This window comes from Ursus maritimus, unplaced genomic scaffold (assembly GCF_017311325.1).
Source record: "Ursus maritimus isolate PB19 unplaced genomic scaffold, ASM1731132v1 scaffold_4, whole genome shotgun sequence".
NCBI lineage: Eukaryota > Metazoa > Chordata > Mammalia > Carnivora > Ursidae > Ursus > Ursus maritimus.
The window spans coordinates 33,885,214-33,893,723 of NW_024426552.1; positions in this window are offsets into that span (position 1 = coordinate 33,885,214).

Sequence of the window (8,510 nt, forward strand, 5' to 3'; positions counted from 1 at the left end):
TTTCTCCATCTGTCTGGCCACAACAAACTTAATTTTTTTTAAATTATGACTTCAATCACATATTTTCAATCCAAAGCTTCAGGAAGTTTATTCCAGTAATTTGAAATATTTCTGGAAAGAAAACGTGTTGTTTAGAAAGGCTAATTGTTCACCATGGTAGCCAAGCAATTAATCTCACGTCATTTTTTAAAAATAAATTGCATGCTGTAAGAGCTTATCTTTTCACTTACTGTATAATTTCAAATATAATTGAGACAACTACATGGAATAAAGCACGTTAAAACTCTGAAGATCATTCTACTGGCAAATCTGAGCATTCTAAAATTTGGGTCGTAGAATAAATCCATTCCAAATATTCCATGTGGCTTAAATGAACAAGAAGTGCTGCAAATCTCAACCACAATAAAATGTTAACCTTTAAAGATTTGTTGGGTTTCAAAATATCAAAAATATTTGACAATTCAAATGCAGAGAACCATTTCATTACTGTGGTCCACTTATTATTTTTTCAATACAGATGAGATCCAAAATACATTTGGAAAGTAAATTTTAAAGTAATTATTGTAACATTTCCATAGGATAGCTACTAGTAATGTCTATCATGAAAATAGCATTTACTTCAGTAACGATTTCTCTGATGTGGTCTATCAGAACCATGAATAAGAAGCTCAGGCACTAGTAACTACATTTAGGGGAAAATAGTTATTAACTGTAAATTAAAATATTAATTATATGTATATGTATACATACATATAATATTTCTTTAGTCCTCATGTATACAGAAAAACCACAAATTGATGTTATATGTGAGTACACAAAAACCCAATTAAAAGGGGAAAGGAGGGGGAGGATATATAACATTGTGGTAAAGAGAAAAAAAACCCTCTAAATGCTAATTTTTCAAAATAAATAAGCTGTATAAACATGGGAAAGCTAGTAATGCTAATGCAAAAAATGCGTAATTTGATGTGTAAACTGGGTAGTTAAGTCTAGGAAAAAATTAACTAAGAATAGATTTTCTATATTGTTGGGGGGGAAAGAAATGTGTTTTATCTCTTGTTATGTGAGTGCCTAGATAATAGCTTCAATTTACCCATCTTGGCTTGCAAAGCCTAAAGTGTTTGCTATCTGACTCTATGCAGAAAATGTTTGCTGACCCCCGGTCTAGGGTTTCTCAGTATTTCTGTTTAACCTATTACAATAGTTATTCAATTTTCTCCAGACAAAATAAGTTCACCTTTCTACTAGCCAAGAAAATAAAGTATCTAAATGTGCTTACCTTTGATGATTTTGAGTAAAGCATCATCATTTTTTAGCATGCAGTTTTTCAACACACATAAAAAAGAAATACTGGCTAAATTTAGTTTGCAAGCAAAATATAAGTTGGCCTTATTAATAGATTTCGCAAATAAAACCTAACATTTCCTGAATATTGATTTATGAGATGTAGGATTAAATCATTTAATTAGCTGAGTTACAGCTGTCACACATTACTGGATCTCTTCTTATTAAAGGTTGAAAGAAAATCAAGCATGTCCTAGAACTGTCAACATAAAAAGTTTCCCCCCTACAGAGTTCTTTGATTTTTATTTTGTTCTACGTAAGAAAGTAGATACTTTGACTTTTTCTTCTTAGGCAAGAAATCAATGAATTGAAAATTTTTCTGACCACTGGTAGATTAGGTGACATCCCTGTGACTCCTGGGGTATTTTAAATCAGTCAGTGTTGGAAGATGCAACTCCGTGGGGTTTTATAACTGTTTGTACAGGATATTCTCAACACACATACAAATATTTCCTTTGTGCACTTATGTTCTATTTATCTTAGTCCTCTATTTAGCTAAATAATACAACTGTTACAGCATTTAGCAGATCCAAAGTGTATACTCTAAATTTTCTAAAGATACATCACTCTCTGTAGGATGCCAATTCACACACAATTTTCTTGTTTGTGCTTAAAAAGCCCAACTTTTTATATGCTTTTAAGGTTTGATTCAAACATGCTTTTTCCTGAGAATAAAGTCTTCTTTAATATGAGTTTCAAATTCCCATCTTTTCTGGATCTTCAAAGTGCATTCAAAGTTAGCAGGCCCTGTGCCTTGCAGCAGTTACATATGGGCATGAGCAATATGCCAAATGCTGTCATGGATTGTATCCATTCCTACTTACCTTGCACCTTCACTGTATAAGGCATTCGGGCTGGCATTAGGGGATCTGAGTGGGGACTATTTTAAGAAAGGATCCACTCTGGACCTGGGTTTCCTTTATGACATTATATATACTATGTATTGGTTTCCCTTTTCCTACATTATCCATTTATATTTTCTGTGTTTAGTAAATTCAGTCTCTGTTATACATACTGTCATGGTGTTTTTTATGTCATCAAGCAGCCTTTATCTTATACCTGGTTCAACCATTAAAAAAAAACCCTTTCTATTCATAATAGATCATAATAATTTAGGACAGATATGGGTTATATATTATTACTAAAAAAATAGGAGGGAGGACCACAGTTTTCAGATTAGGTTCATACATTTTATGAGATTGTCATGTCTTATATCACATCAAACATATACTAAAGCGTCCACTCTGATGCCAGGTTAAGGTGGGCAGTCACTGCATTAATGGTAAGAAAACCACACACATTCACATGTGCTGTGCACACAAATGAAATTCTGAATTGTGTATGAATCTGTTTTGAAAATATTGTTTTGCTGTTTGTAGTGGCATGGCACTTAGGACCATAAGAAAAAACATTCAGATTTCACCAGGTCTTATCTGAAATTTTATTCCTTTCCCCACTGCAGTAGACCAAAGTCGAGAACACATAATGCAGATAAATCCATATCTGATTTTCTTTTCCACGTATATTTGATTGCGATACAATATAATTAGACTAGACTCCATTTAGATGATGTCATAAGGTCTGTCAAATTAATTAACTGCTTTTTAAAGATATCAATATCAGATAAAGTGATTAGTATTTTGTATTTCCTGAACTTCTTTGATTAGAGAGACATAGAAAACTGTGCCTTTAAAACCAGTATCAAAGAACAAACAGACTCCCATTGCAACATTTTACGCACATTGTAACAACACATTTTTAACTCTAACTATATTCTGAGTAACTGAACTTTCACATAGGCATTAAAACATTTGAATATATCTTTATTCTTTTCTCTATTTGGTTATTATTATTATATTATAGTATGTGAATTGTCCTAAGATGGATAGACATAATAAAGAAAAATACTTATAATTAGAAAACATGAGTCAGCAACAGATACAAGAAGATTTACTTGAGAAAGCTGTGTGAATTAGTGGGATATTGTTAAGAAAGAGGATGAGAGACTTGATTCCTTGTACAAGGAGAATATATGAGGAAAAAAAACTAGTAAGTAAAATTTGTAACATGCCAATTTGGCTTTCAACATGATTACTAAAATTGATTCTTATTTTGCTTATTTGGCAAAAGGGATAACAACTCTTTGAGAGGCTTTTTAGATCCCCAGTATCTTGCTTTCCCCAAGCAATAATATAAATAAATCAAGGTGGAAAGAGAAGTGAAGCATGGAAAAAAAAAATCCAGTTCTTCACATTGGTATATGGACTTTCCTTGGCAATTTAATAAGGTGGGCACCTCTGTGAAGAACTTAAACTTACAGACACAGGACAGCTTGCATAATAATATTTAATTGATATGGCTAAAGCCAAATATTCTATTTTGAATATACACATACACACCACCATCACCACAACCACTCTTACCACGTATCTTATAGGAATGTTATTAGACTTACTTATGTATTTTATACAATACCTTGGGTTCCTTGAAGGAAAAGTGTGACAAAAAAGCAACACCAAAAATAAATGTTAAAAAGTGGGATCTTGCAGAAAGAAAATACTGCTCTATAATAGAGTTTTTGTTTTCTTAGAATTGCAAAATTACTGAAAGAAATTACAACACAAAGCAGAAAGTGCTCAAAGTCTTTCAAGTTTCTCATTACTTCTCAGCCACTCATCCTTGGAAGTCAGGCTAAGTAGGTTCTATTATATAAATGCGTAAGAAAGTGGGGGGAAAGTGGAAAGTTCTGATTTACTAACAGCATTGATAAATGAGGTGCACAGACAACTCCAACACCATTTCAGCTGATAGTTTCTAAACCCACCCCAGAAAATCTTTCACTTGAGCATTAGGCTGGGTGAAACTTCACTGTTTAATGTTTACACTTATTCCCTCTACAGGTGATGATGCAAATAGAACAGCATGCTTATGTATCAATCAACCCCTAGATCATCAAACTGGGTGTCTTCGGTCCAACTCCCTCATCTCAGGTGTTACACGTGCTGACTTACAGCCCCATTATCTACTGATAACAAAGGAGAACATTAGTGATCTCCAGAAATAGTTCAACCATGCAGCTCCCGGGTTCTTGAAAGCCACAAATGATTGGCAAATATTTCTGTTGCAGACACAAAAACAAAGAGCTCATTTCCTTCAAGAGCATCCTATAGCAGCATCTGTGAGCCGGCATGTGCTAAGGAAGAGAGAAGTCTTCCTCTTCCCTTCCTAGTGCCTTCTTCCCCTCTCTGATGTCAGATTTTCCTGACTCTAAGGAATCCAGAGTGAGGGAAAGAAGCTATTGATAAAGAACTTCAGGAAGGGGGCCCACCCATACCTGGGCCACTGCCCTCTTAGAGTTAGTTATGAAGCTTTCATTTTACTCATTGCAGGAAGCCTGGAGACCACAAGGCTCTGAGTCCCTATCTTCTAAGGCGCTGCATAAATTTGAACTTCATTCAGTGTGCTCTGGGGGAAACATATCCTTGGGTCCTGCCCACTGAAGGAGATTCTGATGGATTCTTATTATAGGCATCCTGGTAACTCTGTAACAGGTGGTAGTGGCTCACACATTTTTCTTTTTTTAAATAAGAGCTTGGTTGAGATATATTTTACATACCACACACTTTACCCATTTAAAGTAGTGTACAATCGTTTTTAGTATGGTCAATATTATCAGTATTTCTATCACTCCTAAAACCTTGAACTTGTTAGCAGTCACTCCCCATTTCCTCCGCCTTCCCTGTACCCCCGCCCCAGCTCTAAGACAACCATTAATCTGCATAGATTTGCCTATTCTGAACAGTTCATACAGATAGAATTATTCCTGTGTGGTCCTTGTGACTGGTTTCTTTCACTTAGCATAATCTTTTCAGAGCCATCTATGTTGTTGCATGAGTGAGTTCTTTATTCCTTCTTATGACTGAATAATATTTCATTGTGTGGATATACATTTTGTTTATCTATCCAGCTGATGGACATTTAAATTGATTCTACCTTTTGACTATTAGGAAAAATGCTGTTATGAAAATTAGCATATGAGGTTTAAGACCATACCTATCTTATTGAGAATATCTTTGTATTTATGTTAGAAAATCTGCAGTCTCTTTGAAATGCAATATTTTCTAATATTTGCTATGGAAAATTTAACATATCATACTACCTTGTTCCTATGGTTTCCTCTTTTATAGATTTTTAAAAACCTGCTTACTCTGTCCCTCAACTGCTCTATTTAAATAAGCATACTATGATTAATGAGCTCTTTGTTAAGTAACTTAATCTAATTAAAATATTAAAAACATACTTTTAAAAAGGCAGACTGCATAAATTAGGAGCTCCATTCACCATATATGTTGGTCCCGACGTTGTTGTAATTTTTCATGTTGGCCATTGTCAAGAGTTCCTGTATTAATCAGTGGGGCACGTGGTGAGAGGAAACAGTTGGCATCGGTGTTCTACGTTTTTAGCAAAGTGGAAGATGCTGAATTTGACATTTTCTAAATCACTTTATTTCTAGCATATATTTAGTAAGTACTTGCTGAATGTAAAACATAATTCCATGGGCTAGTGTATGAGTAAGATGAATCAAATGCGGTCCCTGAGCTCATATAGTGGGGTGTTACATTGCAGCAAACAGGATGTGTAAAACAGAGAGCCAGTTGATTGTACAGGAGAAACGAAGTATGAGTGTGTCGAGTATGAGCATATTCCGATTCATTATTATAAACCTGGTAAACTATAACACTTAGTATTTTGTATCTCTTAAACTTATTTGTTTATAAGCTTTTATGGGGAAGAATAGTCTTTCCTTATCAGTCTTTTTTTTTTCTTAAATGGTAACACAAAATACACATGCACACATACATTTATATGTTATTTCTCCTCCTCCTTTGATGACAACTCTTGTTCCTCCTCCCTTTTCTTCTCTTTCATTTTCTCCTTCTCCTCTTCCCTCTTCTCTTCTTATTTTAATTTTTCCTAAGCATGTGTTTCCAGATAGAGGGTTCTTCTATGTTGGATGATAAAAGAACAAGTTGGATATGTAAAGATTTTTAAAATTCCATCCTAGAAATGTAATTGATGCAGAAGAGTCCTCAGTGGTTTGGAGAAATCCTCTAAGGCCTTTGAACACTTGGATGGCCAAAAGATCATTTAACACAATATGTAAGCAATTACCATGTGTAGTGAAGACTGAGGATATTCAATTTAGGAAATACTGATGCACAGAAGTCCACACCAAAATGGATAACCCAGACAAGGTGGAATATAAAAACACTGCTTACCAGAATGTGCAGTCTCATTTAAAATTTTCTAACTAGGGGCATGTGGGTGGCTCAGCTGGTTAAGTGTCTGACTCTTGATTTAGGCTCAGGTCATGATCTCAGGGTTGTGAGATTGAGCCCTGCATTGGGCTCTGTGCTCAGCAGGGAGGCTGCTTGAGATCCTCTCCCTCTCCCCCCCCCCCAATAGATAAATCTTTAGTTAGAAAATGTTATTTTTTTATTCTGCTTTTCTATACATGTTGCCCAGAATCTCTATGACTGGCAAGGATTGTGTTTCCCCAGAACAATAGCATCAAATGGAGCTAGGACAACTACCTAAAGGATATTTTAGAATTTGTGAGCATGTTTCTGATTACCATCATTTGGAGGGCAATGTTGCTAGATACCTTGCAATGATCATGGTAGACTATCTTAAAGAACCGTCTTGTGAAATCGTCTTGTGAAAATGTTGCGTAAGAAGACTAGAAAATAACAATATTTCCAACTTAAAAGTCAAGTATTTTTTTGTATCATTTTAATAAATGGAATTTCCCAAGAATACAACCAAAATTGAGGGTAGCTTCTACTTGATTTTGTTCAATTTGTTCTTTGAGTTTATCACTGTTTTGTGGAGTCCTGTCATGAACAGAAACTATGTTCATGATATATCTGAATCATCAGAAGAGCACACTTGTCTGCATTGGTACGTGTAGCATTGGTTGTGAGTATTTCACTATGTCATTATATTTTCTATTGTAGTATGTTTGAGCAATTGCTTCTTAGAATTTATACTGTTTTATTTTCAATTACCTTCCTTCTATATATTCTTTATCTTACTGGCACAGTGTTATATTGATGTGGATTTTTTGAAATTATTTGTACAGTATTTAAACTTTTATTTCAGGATAGAAAAAGGATGTTACAAAATATTTGTTATACAAAGGTAGTGAAAAGTCTTACAGGATGGGAAAGCGCTGCCTGTGGAGAGAGAAAAAAATCCTTACCCCCATGATGTTCCTAGGTATCACAGACTGACAGGCAGAGTAAGGAGGGATCACCTGTTACCTCAAACTCTCATTTACAGAGGACTCTTGAGTCCTAGAAAGCTCCCCCCCCCCCCGGTAGTGACATAGCAAGTTAGGATAGTGATAGGAATAGAAACTATCTCTTAAATTTAGAGTTTTCAACTTAAATAGAAATATACAAGCCATCGTAGTTCATTAACTTGTTTTATAGATGAGGCAAATCATAAACTCATTTTACAGATAAGGAACTGGGGCTGGAAAATCTTGTCTAAATGGAGTTATGTATAATTTACACTCCTGCCCAGGCTTTACTGTTAGATGTTTCACTACAGTAGGTCTTTATGCATTTGTACATTTTTTCTGCTCTATATTATGTACTGGTAATGCTAAAAATACCCATGATTACTATGATAAGTCAAAAACATAATAATTGTTATTATAGTTATTGGCTTTAAAGATTTTGATTTACATTCACAAGTACATAATAAACTCTACCAGTTGCACATAAAACAAGTTGGAAATGATTTTCAAACGTGTGATCAAGTTAAACACACATTTCTGTGTTCTGATCAAAGAACTGAAGTGTCAAATAAATACCAAACAAAAGTGGAAATCATGTGTTCATATATAAAGGGTAAAATACTTTTATATAATATTATCATTTCATTTGGATTTGATTTCTAAAACTTCCGTTTATTTTCTAATGTTGTTATAGTTATTATGAATTGAACCAAATTAGATGCACCTGTTATTTATATCCTGTTGCTGAATTAAAGCAATAGTAGCATTTTTTTGTTGTTGTTGAAGTTGTAGTGTTTTCCTTATTTCTTATTTTAAAAGGTGAAAGTCACTACATTTATAATTGAATAGTGGCAGCAGAAAG